We start from the raw sequence: 16,410 nt of genomic DNA on the forward strand, positions 1-16,410 counted from the left end.
AGCCTGCTAATACTATACTCGAAATGCATGCAAAACCAATCCGCTCTCTCAATCCGCTCCTGTCCCCTGGCCTGCAGTACCAGCCCTGGCCCAGAAGGGGGCAGTGTAGCTGTGTGTCAGTCTATCAGTGGTGGTGGTGCCCTCTGGCATGTTTGGATGCAGGGCTCATAGCTGGTAGGCTGTAGCCTGGCTGGCTGGCTGCTATACTGCTGTTTCTGTGCTGTGCACTGTCCTGTGACGCCTCCCTGTCTTTGTCTGCAGCCGTGTGGTGTCTGGGTCAAGGTGCTGCTAAAACAAAGCCCTTGAAGAGTCAACTTCGAGAGGGGGGAGAGAGATGCTATAGGAAGCACCTAGGATAAGCAAGTTACTTGCACTCAGTTGAGCTGTTGGATTAATTTCATATTTATTTAATGCTGTTACATATTGGTACTTTTAGTCCAAAGTAGCAGGACTGTGAATCTATGAGGATTGTATCATGATGAATGTCTGATGTTTCTGTCTGTTTTAGCAGCATTTGTATCACATATGAGACTGACTAGTATGAAGCTGATAATCCAGGGTAGATATTTAACAAATGTAGTGCAACCTATTGTTCTCATCCTATTGGACTTTTCCTAATGTGGCTATGGTATCTCTATAATATCTCCACTCCAGAGGAGGCTGGTGGGAGGAGCTATAGGAGAATGGGCTCATTGTAATTGGCTGGAATGGAATAAATTGAACGGTATCAAACACCTCAAACATATGGAAACCACACATTTGCCTCCATTCCAGCCATTACAATGAGCCTGTCCTCCTATAGCTCCCCCCACCAGCCTCCTCTGCTCCACTCCTGTTATCTGCTGTGTTAGCCGTACAGCTCGATACTCCAAGTCTCATGGTCTTTAAACCTTTGATCGCAATGCAGAACCACGCATCCTCATTCTGTGCATTACTCTGAGTTGTGATAAGCATGCCAGCCGGCCCGCCTGACTCCCACACCCTCTCTACATCACAACACCAGGAATGTGCCTTTTACAAGAATTATGGTCGTCTTTATCACAGGCACTGATAGACCCTCACCAAGGTTTCTCAGGCCATTTTTAAAGAAACTTCCTCCGGTTCTCTTAACCCCGTAGCTCTGTCACTTTCCTCCCTCGTTTCTTCTCTTGTTCTGGAGTTTGTTTGATCATCCACTGGCCTTGGGTTGGCTGGGGTCGTGTTCATTAGGGCACGCAACAGAAAGTGTTCTAAAACATGAAAATGCACATTTGTTATTGGGCAAGTCCAGGCTGTCCCTCCGTGTTTGTCGGTTTACTTCCGTTTGGTACCTCATGAACACGGCCCAGTTCTTGTGGTCAGTGGAAACAATGTGTGAGTAGCTAACTTCTGTACAGCTGCTTACGAATTCATTAGGCCGACCTTCTCCATAGAGATTTAAACAGCACACAACTCTGGTATGTTACATGTCATAGCCCAGTGAGATGTCTGTGGCCACGAGTCTTTGTTAATCATCAGGTCAGCACTGGGCCACTGGCAGGCGGAGGCTTGGCTGTTTGCTGTTTCCTCAATCACTACTCAAACCAAATCAAATTTTATTCGTCACATACACATGGTTAGCAGATGTTAATGCGAGTTTTGCGAACTGCCTGTGCTTCTAGTTCCGACCATGCAGTAATAACTAACAATTTCACAACTACCTTATACACAAAGTGTAAAGGAATGAATAAGAATATGTACATATAAATATATGGACGAGCGATGTCCAAACGGCATAGGCAAGATGCAGTAGATGGTATAGAGTACAGTATATACATAGGAGATGAGTAATGTAGGGTATGTAAACATTATATAAAGTGGCATTGTTTAAAGTGACTAGTGATACATTTATTACATCCAATTTTTAATTATTAAAGTGGCTAGAGTTGAGTCACTATGTTGGCAGCAGCCACTCAATGTTAGTGATGGCTGTATAACAGTCTGATGGCCTTGAGATAGAAGCTGTTTTTCAGTCTCTTGGTCCCAGCTTTGATGTACCTGTACTGACCTCGCCTTCTGGATGATTGCGGGGTGAACAGGCAGTGGCTTGGTTGGTTGTTGTCCTTGATGATCTTTTTGGCCTTCCTGTGACATTGAGTGGTGTAGGTGTCTTGGAGGGCAGGTAGTTTGCCTTGTGGGGCCCCAGTGTTGAGGATCAGCGGGGTGGAGATGTTGATTCCTACCCTCAACACCTGGGAGCGGCCCGTCAGAATGTCCAGGATCCAGTTGCACAGGGCGGGGTCGAGACCCAGGGTCTCAAGCTTAATGACGAGTTTGGAGGGTACTATGGTGTTAAATGCTGAGCTGTAGTCGATGAACAGCATTCTTACATAGGTATTCCTCTTGTCCAGATGGGTTAGGGCAGTGTGCTGTGTGATTGCGATTGTGTCGTCTGTGGACCTATTGGGGCGGTAAGCAAATTGGAGTGGGTGTCAGGTAGGGTGGAGGTGATATGATCCTTGACTAGTATCTCAAAGCACTTCATGATGACGGAAGTGAGTGCTACGGGGCGATAGTTGTTTAGCTCAGTTACCTTAGCTTTCTTGGGAACAGGAACAATGGTGGCCCTCTTGAAGCATGTGGGAACAGCAGACTGGGATAGGGATTGATTGAATATGTCCGTAAACACACCAGCCAGCTGGTCTGCGCATGCTCTGAGGACGCGGCTAGGGATGCCGTCTGGGCCAGCAGCCTTGCGAGGGTTAACACGTTTAAATGTTTTACTCACATTGGCTGCGGTGAAGGAGAGTCCACAGGTTTTGGTAGCGGGCCGTGTCGGTGGCACTGTATTGTCCTCAAAGCGAGCGAAGAAGTTGTTTAGTTTGTCTGGGAGCAAGACATCGTGGTCTGCGACGGGGCTGGTTTTCTTTTTGTAGTCAGTGATTGACTGTAGACCCTGCCACCTTCCTCTCGTGTCTGAGCCATTGAATTGCGGCTCTACTTTGTCTCTATACTGACGCTTAGCTTGTTTGATTGCCTTGCAGAGGGAATAGCTACACTGTTTGTATTCGGTCATGTTTCAGGTCACCTTGCCCTGATTAAAAGCAGTGGTTCATGCTTTCAGTTTTGCCCAAATGCTGCCATCAATCCACAGTTTCTGGTTGGGGAATGTTTTAATAGACGCTGTGGGTACAACATCACCGATGCACTTGCTAATAAACTCGCTCACCAAATCAGCATATTCATCAATGTTATTGCCCGACGCTATCCGGAACATATCCCAGTCCACGTGATCGAAGCAGTCTTGAAGCGTGGTATCAGATTGGTCGGACCAGCGTTGAACAGACCTGAGCACGGGCGTTTCCTGTTTTAGTTTCTGTCTATAGGCTAGGAGCAACAAAATGGAGTCGTGGTCAGATTTACCAAAAGGAGGGCGGGGGAGGGCTTTGTATGCGTCGCGGAAGTTAGAGTAACAATGATCCAGAGTTTTGCCAGCTTGGTTCGCGCATTCAGTATGCTGATAAAATTTAGGGAGCCTTGTTTTCAGATTAGCCTTGTTAAAATCCCCAGCTACAATAAATGCAGCCTCAGGATATGTGGTTTCCAGTTTACATAGAGTCCAATGAAGTTCTTTCAGGGCCGTCGAGGTGTCTGCTTGGGGGGGGATATACACGACTGTGATTATGATCAAAGAGAATTCTCTTGGTAGATAATGCGGTCGGCATTTGATCGTAAGGAATTCTAGGTCAGGTGAACAAAAGGACTTGAGTTCCTGTATGTTGTTATGATCACACCACGTCTCGTAAATCATAAGGCATACACCCCCGCCCTTCTTCTTACAAGAGAGATGTTTGTGTCTGTCGGTGCGATGCGTGAAGAAACCAGGTGGCTGTACCGACTAACGTATCCCGAGTGAGCCATGTTTCCGTGAAACAGAGAATGTTACAATCTCTGTCTCTCTGGAAGGCAACCCTTGCTTGGATTTCGTCTACCTTGTTGTCAAGAGACTGGACGTTGACTAGTAGTATACTTGGGAGCGGTGGGCGATGTGCCCGTCTACGCAGCCTGACCAGAAGACCGCTACATCTGCCCCTTCTGCAGCGCCGTTGTTTTGGGTCGCCAGCTGGGATCTGATCCATTGTTCTGGGTGGTGGACCAAACAGAGTATCCGCTTCGGGAAAGTCGTATTCCCTGTCGTGAAGTTGGTAAGTTGACGTTGCTTTTATATCCAATAGTTCTTCCCGGCTGTATGTAATGAGACTTAAGATTTCCTGAGGTAACAGTGTAAGAAATAATGCCTAAAAAAAATACTGCGTAGTTTCCTAAGAATGCGAAGCAGCCATCTCTGTCAGCGCCGGAAGTTTACAGATGGACTGTTGTCAGTCGGGGCCCAGAGTTTTTCCTGCTTAGGTCATGTGGTCTGGAAAATCTCCTAGCTTTCACTTTGATATATTCCACTGTAATCAGGGCTAGGAATTTTACCTAGCCTGGTTATGTGACCTGTGCCCGTATTGATTGCTGATCTAGGATCAGTTTTGCCCCCTCTCATTAATAATGAGACCTGAAACGATGAAGGAAATGTACACATACAGGGAGGTCACGACGAAATCACACCACACAACACTCAGATTTATGACCGTTATGTTTGGTGTTTGGGATTCTGTGTTTTCTAAATATTGATGACTATTTTTCAATGTTACTTTTGATCAGCACCCCTACTCTGACACACTGTGACCAGGAAAAATGACTTGCCCTACGTATAGTACAATAATGGGCGAACTGGTAGTAAAGTCACCTAGTCTATTGAACACCAGTGCTCTAGCGAACATAAACATGGACGTTTCATGTGTCACTGTATCTTCCATCCTGGCCTTTGGCAGGTTTTGGAAGTGGCAGATTTTGGAAGCGAAGTTGGCACAAGGCAGGCAGAATGGTACCTCTTTGCCGGTAGCGTTGTGATTTGGCACACACACACTGACTGCACGAGCCTGGCATGCACACAAGTGTGTGTCTGACGCTGTAGGCTCTATATTTGGCTGTCATTAAGGCACGTTCGTTTGCAAATTAGTTATGTAAAAACTGGCGCATTAGCATTTTCCAGCCCTAACGCCAGGTTCGGCAATTTACCTGTCTTATATCAGATCGCTTGTGCTCAGATGGACAGGGTGGAAATATTGGAGGTGTCCTTAAAAACATGATCCAAAGTGGTCATTTCAGGCAGCGCTGATAGGGATATTTAAGACCAACCAAAAGCTAGTTTTAGTGGTAACCCAGCTGGTTATTGAGTCCCAGAGTCGATGTGTCATAATACCCATAAAACCTAGTGGTCAAACAGGGAAATGGTTCCAATCGTTTTTCCACCATTTTTCCCATAAGGGATTTTAGAAACACTTAAAATAACGGCTGTTTTTCGTGTAGGCTTACCCTGGTGGGACATTTTGTAAATCTCTCTCGGACAAGGTGACTTTTATCAGTTATATTCAGCTAATGTTAATACAACCAAACCTATTAGAGTGATTCACCTTCCTGGTTTTATAGTGGCAGTGTCTGGGGCACGCTTGCAATGCAACCTCTGGAGATGTGTGAATGCGATTTGATCTGTAAGATGGTTCGGATTTTTCTTCATAAAACATATGTCTATTTGGGAGCAATATAAAGGTGAGGGGACATTCTCCCTTGCTCTTCATATTGGATCTTTGTCCAGCTACTGTGAAAAGTTTGGATGTGCGTAAAACCCTCCATAGCCTGTGTTTTAATATTATATGCCCACAGGGAGAAATTAGGGCCTGTAAGTGTGACACAGCTTATTTAAAACAAGTTTTTGCTTTGTTTTGTTTAGAATTATTTGTTCTCTTAAGCTTTATCAATAATTGAATCTTGATTATTGACAATGTTTGGCATGTCCATGCTCAGCCATAATGTAATTTACAGTAGGCCTAGCCCCTATATCAGTGTGAATGCTGTTGAAGCCACGCAATTACTTGGAACAATGTGGACTGCAAATGGGTTCAAGTGAATGTATTTAGCAAAGATGGGTCTACATTTTGTTATTTGGTTTCTGTAAACCATTTAACAACTATAACAGCCTAACATTGGAATTGGTGTTGATTTCAAGTCGATACATCAGACCATAAATACACAACTTTAAGCAACCACATATTTGGCCATGGAACACATTCAGATTGGCCAGTGAGGGGCCAAGCCTGGACACACCCACAACTTGTTTATTCATCAAGACCCTCCCCTTTCGCGCCAACGCCAGTAAGTGCCTATGATTGTAATAGTGAAAATAGCTTGAACCTATGGCGCTACCACCTGCACTTCAATTTACCATTGCGATAGGTTTGCTACAATAGAGCCGTGTGTGTGTGGCAGGTAGCCTAGCGTCTAAGAGCGTAACCGAAAGGTCGCTGGTTTGAATCCCTGAGCCGAATAGGTGAAAAATCTGCCGGCGTGCTTTTGAGCAAGGCACTTAACCCTAATTGTTCCTGTAAGTCACTCTGGATACAAGCGTCTGCTAAGTGACTAAAATGTAAAGTGTGTGTTTGTATATCCGGGACGAGCAAGGTCGCTGGTGGTTGATTGAGTGCTCGTAGGAGTGGGTGACCTCGTTCGCTTGATCTGCAACAAAGGAAAGGCAGGAGACGCAGGGAAGAGCTCAAATCACTGGTGTCTGTCCCAGTTTCTCTCTCCCTCTGGTACACTTACACACACTAGCTCTCTCTCACACACGCACACACACTTTGTTGGCCTACACACACACACACTACCTCACCCCAGTCAGACACTTCAAGAGATTGGCAGATTTCTCTCCAGTACTGTACCACCTCTGAAAAGAATGGACAATCGCCCCACTGCCCAGCATGAAAGCAACACCCTGTGTTTATTTCTGACTTCCATTTCATCTTGAAGCAGCCATTCAGCCCTCTAGAGTACCTTTGTACATAACTGGCTGCCACACAATGACTGCATTGAGACATAAAACGGAGTCGTGACAGACCTAAATTGGTTGGAGTCCTTGTGCGTAGCAGCGTGTAAATCTGAGTCGGGATCGCAGGGCTTCTTCTTCCACTGAAATGTACTGTATTTGCCTTTTTCCAGGCAGGCACTGTGTGTGTGTGTGTGTGTGTGTGTGTGTGTGTGTGTGTGTGTGTGTGTGTGTGTGTGTGTGTGTGTGTGTGTGTGAGAGAAGCGTCATCAATGAAGGCCAGATGGGAGGCTGGTTGGAGGGAAGGATGTTCACTGACTGGGAAGGGATGAAGTTATATGTAGCTCTTTCTCTGTGTATGTTTTCCTGTCTCCTCTCTCCCTGTCTGCTTGACCAACTGACCCCCACCCCTCTCTCTCTCGCTCTCTCCTGTATCATCAGGTCCTGGCACCACCAGTGAAACTCCCACACTCCTCTCCTTCTGGCCTCCGTTACCGGGAGTTTTATCTACACACATTGCGTGTGTATGTGCTGGTGGCAGTGTACATGAGTTAGTGTTCAGTCTGACACTACTTCACACCATCTGCTTGTAAGGATATCTGAGGAACATTCTAGCCCTTTCTCTCCGCCCTTACATAACTGCTTCCATCTTAATTCTGAGATATCAAGTCACTAGCGAGATTAAGCATGGGATACTTGGGTATTCGGGAAACACACCGGATGCTTTTCTCTCCCGATGCCCTTTGAGACCCCACATATCAATTACATACCTGGGTTCAAATACTATTCAAAATCATTTCAAATACTTTATTTGTGCTCGTTTGAGCTTGCCTGGCTTAGTGGACCAATTGGATTCTTCCCAGAATAGTCCAGGCTAGAACAAATGCTCGAAGTATGTCAAAGATTTTGAATAGTATTTGAATCCAGGTCTCATGTGTTGCTGTGAGGAATGTGGTCAGTGTGACTGTTTAACGTAGGTTCACCTGAGAGGTTTGGCCTTCACACCTCCTCATCATCCGAGAGGTCAGCGGGGCCACTGGTAACTGATCTCCGTGGGCATGGGCTATGGCTATCTCACCGACTCGTGCTCTGGCTCTCCTTTTCTGACACTAACACACTCTCGCTCTCTTCTGAATGTCTCTCTCGATATAGATACAGTGCCTTCGGAAAGTATTCAGACCCCTTGACTTTTTCCAAATTTTCTTACATTACAGCCTTATTCTAAAATCTATTAAATAAAACAATTTCCTCAGCAATCTACACACAATACCCCATAATGACAAAGTGAAAACAGGTTTTTAGAAATGTTTGCAAATGTATTAAAAACGATCAAAATACATCTGTCGTTCGTCAGCACCTTCACACAAACACATTTTTCTGGGTGTGCTTTTTATTATGCAAATGTATTAAAAACAGAAACTTTATTTACATAAGTATTCAGACCCTTTGCTTTGAGACTTGAAATTGAGCTCAGGTGCATCCTGTTTCCATTGATCATCCTTGAGATGTTTCTACAACTTGATTGGAGTCCACCTGTGGTAAATTCATTTGATTTGGAAAGGCACACACCTGTCTATATAAGGTCCCACAGTTGACAGTGCATGTCAGAGCAAAAACCAAGCCATGATGTCGAAGGAATTGTCCGTAAAGCTCAGAGACAGAATTGTGTCATGGCACAGATCTGGGGAAGGGTACCAAAAAGTATCTGCAGTATTGAAGATCCCCAAGAACACAGTGGCCTCCATCATTCTTAAATGGAAGACTCAAGGCTGTAATCACTGCCAAAGGTGCTTCAACAAAGTACAGAGTAAAGGGTCTGAATACTTACATAAATGTGATATTTCATTTTTATTGCAAAAGTTTCTCAACCTGTTTTTGCTTTAACATTATGGGGTATTGTGTGTAGATTGAGGGGGGAAAACAATTTAATACATTTTAGAATAAGGCTGTAAACGTACAAAATGTGGAAAAAGTTAAGGGGTCTGAATACTTTCCGAAGGCACTGTATATGGATGGACAGACCAGGCCGGAGGGGGACCTCTTTGCTTTACTGTTTCCAGGAAGCAGGAAACGCAGTCTTGAGTTCCCCCCCACCTCCCACCACCTTCCCTCCGGCTTCCAGCCAGGTGGAGAAAATAGACAAGTGTCCCTTGTCCAAAAATGTCCCCCCCCCCATTTAAAAAAATTAAAGAATAGTCAAAATAATAATGTTCCACAAACAGTGTCACTTACTTCAAAGAGTGGTTCCTACTACAGTATGTCTCACGATTCACTTAACCTGGCTCGTTATCTTTTTTTCCCCCTGCTTTGACGGAATACCCGAACCAATCCGATGCAGTGAGAAGATAAGTCTGTCATTGTGACTTAAGTTCTCTCTTACATCATGCCCTGCTATACACCATTAAGAGCTCGGCCACTATAAATCTTCACTCAACGTTGAACTAGAAGAACGCGAATGCCAAGAAGGAGATCCCATCATCCAGATTGGTTTCAATGGAGAGAATCAGGAAAAGTCTAGCCTGGTACCAGATCTGTTTGCTCTTGCGTTACATTGATCATAGGAGTTGACAAGACGGTACAGCAGATCTGGGACCAGTGTAACCTTTTTGCTGGAGCTCTCAGGATTTGGATTTGAAAGCTCCCCCTTTTTGATCAGCTTTTTCTTATTTGCTGGGTTCATTTTGGATTCTTGGAGAAGGAAGAAGTTGTGCAGGCACTTCCTGGAACTAACCGTCAATCTTCAGAAGAACATCCTACACTTTGACCATATTTCTGTTTCAACATATGACCACTGTTCTGTCAGCATGGTCTGACTAAGAACCTGGATGGTGTTACCCCAGGAAACTGTGACTACTTTGAACCACCAGAAAAGGAGGATAAAGAGCATTCAATGTCTGCATAATTACTGGCTTATGCTTTAACTGGGACACAACGATGCAATTTTCCCCATACCATCACTTCCGTATCTGACATTTCACAAATGTATTTTGTTATTGATTGTTTTATTGTCATGTGACCAGGCCCTTCAGTATGTATCCCCATTCCCCCCAACAATGAACAGGTCCAACATTGACCTTTTTGAGGTAGCCTACTAACCTCCTGTTGGGAGTACTCACTAGTTACTCACTACAAACGACTGTTTGTGGTATTTCAGGAAGTCTTACTTCTTCGGGAGGTCCGGAACAATAGGGTTTGGCTTGCTTAGCTTTGTTGTCGGTTGCAGCTCTTATTTAGTTAGCTTAACTGTGTGTGTGTGTGTGTGTGTGTCTGTGTGTATGTGTGTGTGTGTGTGTGTGTGTGTGTGTGTGTGTGTGTGTGTTGTAGCACTTGTTGAGTTTGCATGTGTGTGAGAGGGAAAGAAAGGGAGAGAGAGAGAGAGAGAGAGGGGAACTCCAGTCCTCCCCTCCTCTCCTCCCCTTCTCTCTGATGACTCAGAGAAATGTGCTTGGCTCCCGGCAGGCCGGCCTGCCAAAGCACTGTGCAGGATGAAAACACACTGAATTTGACAGGAGAATTCCTTGGTAGAATCTTCTGGGATTATAGGGCCTAAAGCTTTCTCAGATAACCAGATATGATAAGTAATAGCATAAATGTGTAACTGGGTGTACTGAAGCCTCAAAGCCCCCTAATGGGTTTACTTTGCAGCTTTGGTACGGCAAGTGAGTCTGTCCATGTTTTGTGTACTTTGGATGTGAGCCAGTTGGGTGACTTTAAATCCAATGCGGTTGCATTTCCATTAAGGATACAGAAATGGATTGGTTGTCTTGTATGGACAATTTTTTTTGTCTACATGGTCAAACCGGGCTACACTGGACTACTATGCCAATGTGTTCAGTTGAGCACGGCGTAGCAAAACGATTTGTAAATGAAAGAAATGAAATTGTCAGTTCAGCTCCATTTCAAAACGTTTTCAGCCTACAGAACACGACCAAGGATCTACACTAGTACGTCAAAGTGCTAGCCCTGGCATCTCTGGCTTGATAGCCTCTCCAACTCCTGCTGGCCTCCATGGACAACACTGTCACCCCATTCATTTGTATCTCGCTCTCTCTGTAGCTCTCGCTCTCTCTCTCTCTCTGTAGCTCTCGTCGCTCTCTCTCTGTAGCTCTCGTCGCTCTCTCTCTGTAGCTCTCGCTCGCTCTCTCTCTGTAGCTCTCGCTCTCTCTCTCTCTGTAGCTCTCGCTCTCTCTCTCTCTGTAGCTCTCGCTCTCTCTCTCTCTCTCTGTAGCTCTCTCTCTCTCTGTAGCTCTCACTCTCTCTCTCTCTCTGTAGCTCTCGCTCTCTCTCTCTCTCTCTCTCTCTCTCTGTAGCTCTCGCTCTCTCTCTCTCTCTCTCTCTCTGTAGCTCTCGCTCTCTCTCTCTCTCTCTGTAGCTCTCGCTCTCTCTGTATCTCTGTATCTCTCGCTCTCTCTCTCTCTCTCTCTCTCTGTAGCTCTCGCTCTCTCTGTAGCTTTCGCTCTGTATCTCTCGCTCTGTATCTCTCGCTCTCTCGCTCTGTATCTCTCTGTATCTCTCGCTCTCTCTGTATCTCTCGCTCTCTCTGTAGCTTTCGCTCTCTCTGTAGCTTTCGCTCTCTCTGTATCTCTCGCTCTCTCGCTCTCTCTCGCTGTAGCTCTCGCTCTCTCTGTAGCTCTCGCTCTCTCTCTCTTGCTTTCTCTGTATCTCTCCTTATCTCTCGCTCTCTCCTTATCTCTCACTCTCTCCGTAGCTCTCGCTCTCTCTCTGTAGCTCTCGCTCTCTCTCTGTAGCTCTCGCTCTCTCTGTAGCTCTCGCTCTCTCTCTGTAGCTCTCGCTCTCTCTCTGTAGCTCTCGCTCTCTCTCTGTAGCTCTCGCTCTGTAGCCCTCGCTCTCGCTCTGTAGCCCTCGCTCTCGCTCTGTAGCCCTCGCTCTCTGTAGCTCTCGCTCTCTGCAGCTCTCGCTCTCTCTCTGCAGCTCTCGCTCTCTCTCTGCAGCTCTCGCTCTCTCTCTGCAGCTCTCGCTCTCTCTCTGCAGCTCTCGCTCTCTCTCTGCAGCTCTCGCTCGCTCTCTCTGTAGCTCTCGCTCGCTCTGTCTGTATCTCTCGCTCGCTCTCTCTGTATCTCTCGCTCGCTCTCTCTGAATGTCTCGCTCGCTCTCTCTGAATCTCTCTCTGGATCACTTTCTCTCCTTCTAAACCTATTTTTCTCTGTCTCCCACCCACCCCTTCCTCGCTCTCTACTCAGGATTCTTCTGAGTTGCTTTAAGAAGCCAGCACCATTCTTTCTTAGAATACACTCAAGCCTTTTTGTTTTTCATTAGAAATTTAGACAGAACCATCAAATGTAGGTATAAATCTCATAACTCAACCGACTGCTTCCACACAGATGGTCTAAATGGGAAGATAACAGTCAAGTTTCTTGGCTGTGGGGTTTAATGTATTGGCTGTAGTAGAAGTTGGCTAACTCCCTTAAGATGGCTTTGTTGAGATCCGTCAAGCCTAATATGCTGGCCAACAATGTTCTTGTGGAATTGCATTCTCTTTGTTTTCTGTTCCGAGGTATCATCCCTCATGTCACATATCCCTCCCATGGTTATAAACAATAGTGTCAACACACACAGTGGCCATATCTACAGTGCATTCAGAAAGTATGTTACAGCCTTATTCTAAAAATGATTTAAATTGTTTTTTTCCCCTCAATCTACACACAATACCCCATAATGACAAAGCAAAAACAGGTTTTTAGAAATATTTTCAAATGTATAAAAAAAAAGGAAATATACTCTGTCTGGGCCACTCAAGGACATTGAGACTTGTCCCGAAGCCACTCATGTGTTGTCTTGTGCTACGGGTCGTTATCCTGTTGGAAGGTGAACCTTCGCCCCAGTCTGAGGTCCTGAGCGCTCTAGAGTAGGTTTTCATCAAGGATCTCTTTGTACTTTGCTCCGTTCATCTTTGCCTTGATCCTGACTAGTCTCCCAGTCCCTGGCACTGAAAAACAATGCTTCAATGCTGCAGAAATGTTTTGGTACCCTTCCCCAGATCTGTGCCTCGACACAATCCTGTGCTCTACGGACAATTCCTTCGACCTCGTGGCTTTGTTTTTGCTCTGACATGCACTGTCAACTGTGGGACCTTTATATAGACAGGTGTGTGCCTTTCCAAATCATGTCCAATCAATTGAATTTACCACAGGTGGACTCCAATCAATGAAAACAGGATGCACCTGAGCTCAATTTCGAGTCTCATAGCAAAGGGTCTGAATACTTATGTAAGTAAGGTATTTCTGTTTTCTATTTTTAATACATTTGCAAATATTTCTAAAAACCTGTTTACGCTTTGTCATTGTGGGGTATTGTGTGTAGATTGAGGAACATTTTTAATTGAATCCATTTTAAAATAAGGCTTACAAAATGTGGAAGAAGTCAAAGGGTCTGAATCAGGGATACAAACCTGTCACCTTTTGTCGAAATTCGCCGTTTTGAATCCAAAATAGGTGACCTACGTGATTCGTGTAGATCCGATGAGAAAATAATTTTGGGCCAATCGTTCACATAACAGAATGCAGCACGCGACTGAAGAGAGACGAGACAACCAATTTGCTAGTTACAGTATCAGCACGCCCTCTAGAAAGAGCGGAGAGTGGAATGGCAGTTTACCAGCTACATCTGCGCGTCCCCTGGACAATAACGAGGTGGTAGGTGAGAAGCCTGACCACGGAAACGGGGGTGAGAAGGTGATGAAGCGTACTTCATGAGCTTTAACTGAAAAACAACTGGCATTTGGAAAGTTTGAGTTGAGGAAGAAAGTGTGGTGGAACGAGTATTGTTAGCGTTAAGTATCTTGCTAGCTGGATCGAGTTCTCCGTTAGCTAGCCAGAGAAATGTTGAGCAACATTAGCCAACTTAACTGATGAAATAATTGAGTTTATGGTGTGAAAATTAGCTGGCTAATAAAGTCAGACAGCTACATCAGATGAACTAACGTTAGTAACCTAACCAATTCGCTATAGGGGTGGCAGGTAGCCCAGTGGTTAGAGCGTTGGGCCAGTAACCGAAATGTTGCTAGATTGAATCCCCGAGCTGACAAGGTAAAAATCTTTCGTTCTGCCCCTGAACAAGGCAGTTAACCCACTGTTCCTAGGCCGTCATTTAAAAAAAGAATTTGTTCTTAACTGACTTGCCTAGTTAAATAAAGGTTAAGTAAAAAATAAAAATTGTATTAACTTGTATACGACTCCTTGCCGTTATAACGAGTTTGTTGCTTACTGACCCTGGCAATCTGTGAAATGCTAACTAACTACTATCTGTGAACTAATGTTTTCCCTCTACAGTACTATATGTGGTTAATTTTCAGAATGAGAGCATTAGGTGACATGAGTCGTTGCTTGTTAAACAAGTGGATTTAGGGATCAAGTGGAGCTGGAGCTGGGCCTGGTTTTGGCTTAAGCTGGATGCCACTATAGGAACACCACACACTTTCTCACTTGTTCAATACAGTGGATAAAAAGGGTGTACTCTGCCTGAAAGAGATCAGCTATGCCAACAAAAGGTCTCATGTTCTGCTGGCACGTTGTAGAACAGATGTCTACAGGCAGAAAGTGTACAATGTAATACCGTGCAGTGTAGACAAAATATTGTTTTTGTTGTGTTGAACTTGACGGTAACACGTGTGTGAGTAAGGGGGATTAGTAACAAGTTTACTCGGTGAGCGTTATTTTTGCACACGTAGCCTTATGCACCTGATCAACGTCTTCTATTATAATAGAGCAAAAATAGAAGGCCTGTTTTTGTTTCATTCTTTTTCGACTTCAAAATGTTTTGTGCAATATTTAGATGTGTGTGGGCAGGGGGGGTCACGGGTGTTCTATAATAAAGGCTGTCATGGCTAACTGCAATATTAGTGTATTGCTTTTTCTCCAGACTTGAGTGTCATTTGCAGTGAAGTCTAGGCAACAACATTGGATTGCTATCTTCATTTTTTTGTTGCTGTAAGTTAGGTTCACGTTAACCACTTTTTATTTTACACACAGAGACTGACTAGGTAGATCATATTCTTTGTTGTTTAATTAGTTAACCTGCATTTCCCCCGAGCAGGGATTTATTGCATGTTTCAGTGCAACAAAAAAAACTTTTTTTTGGGGGGTCCTCACTAGTTTGCATCCCTGGTCTGAACACTTTCTGAATGCACTGTATGTATGGCCTGCATAACAGTGATAAATCTTGACAACTATACTGAGGAAAGAACAACATCAAGCCAAGACAGTCCTAGTCTAGTATGTTTTTGTGTGTGTATGTCTGCCAGAGTGCTAATGTTTGGGCAGGTGTCTGCAGCAGGTAGCCTAGCGGTTAGAGAGTTGGGTCAGTAACTGAAAGGTTGCTGGTTCGAATACCTGAGCCGACAAAGTTAAAAAATCTGTCTATGCCCTTAAGCAAGTCACTTAAACCCTAATTTGCTCCAGATCTGCTGTACGACTATGGCTGACCTTGTAAGACAACACATTTAAGTGTGTGTGTGTGTGTGTGTGTGTGTGTGTGTGTGTGTGTGTGTGTGTGTGTGTGTGTGTGTGTGTGTGTGTGTGTGTGTGTGTGTGTGTGTGTGATGTTTTGTCTGTCTCTCTTTGTGTACGTACGTGCAGCACTGCAGGAATGGAGGTGTTTAATATGACGGCCACACCGCTGCTGGAACTCCCTGTGTGAGAGAGGGAGAGAGCAGCAGCTCGTTTGAAGTCTGCGACTGAGCCTCTCATCAAACGGCAGTTCTGCAGCCGTCTCAGCCCGTTCCCTCACACACACACACACCCCCAATACCTCCTCTCACACTTTGCATCCCACCTAGTTTTGATCCCCTTCATAGTTCATACCATAGATGACACAGTCACCGATGACCAACATCAAATACTCCCAGACGGCGGCCATATTGTTTTCTCCCCCATATCACTTTTCGGTCTCACTCCCAAACCTCGTTCACATTGGGACAGTGAAACAGTCAGAGGGACAGAGACTCCAACTCATGTCTTTGTTACAGATATGTTTATATTGACTAATAAGTCCATATGTATGGGCTCCTATATGTCGATCTTTCAGGACTTATGTCTATCTATTTAGTCATTAAACTAGACATCTGTATTGTCATTCTATTTAGACAGGCCTAGTTTAAATGTCTACTTACTCACAAACTGTCATTGGATGTACAGTTGAAGTCGGAAGTTCACATACACGTAGGTTGGAGTCATTAAAACTTGTTTTTTAACCACTCCACAACTTTCTTGTTAACAAACTATAGTTTTGGCAAGTTGGTTAGGACATCTACTTTGTGCATGACACAAGTAATTTTTCCAACAGTTGTTTACAGAAAGATTATTTCACTTATAATTCACTGTATCACAATTCCAGTGGGTCAGAAGTTTATATACACTAAGTTGACTGTGCCTTTAAACAGCTTGGAAAATTCCAGAAAATGACGTCATGGCTTTAGAAGCTTCTGATAGGCTAATTGACATCATTTGAGTCAATTGGAGGTGTACCTGTGGATGTATTTCAAGGCCTACCTTCAAACTCAGTGACTC

The 16,410-nt window shown here is 44.7% G+C and overlaps 1 long non-coding RNA gene across 1 annotated transcript; it reads left to right on the forward strand.

The window, feature by feature from the left end:
- Nucleotides 1-13,444: 13,444 nt before the first annotated feature.
- Nucleotides 13,445-15,987, forward strand: LOC106587333 (uncharacterized). The gene is made up of 2 exons (XR_001324424.2): nt 13,445-13,578; nt 15,481-15,987. It is a non-coding gene; the product is annotated as an uncharacterized lncRNA (long non-coding RNA).
- The last annotated feature ends 423 nt before the right edge of the window (nt 15,988-16,410 follow it).

Source organism: Salmo salar, chromosome ssa02 (genome assembly GCF_905237065.1).
Source record: "Salmo salar chromosome ssa02, Ssal_v3.1, whole genome shotgun sequence".
In the NCBI taxonomy this organism is placed as follows: domain Eukaryota; kingdom Metazoa; phylum Chordata; class Actinopteri; order Salmoniformes; family Salmonidae; genus Salmo; species Salmo salar.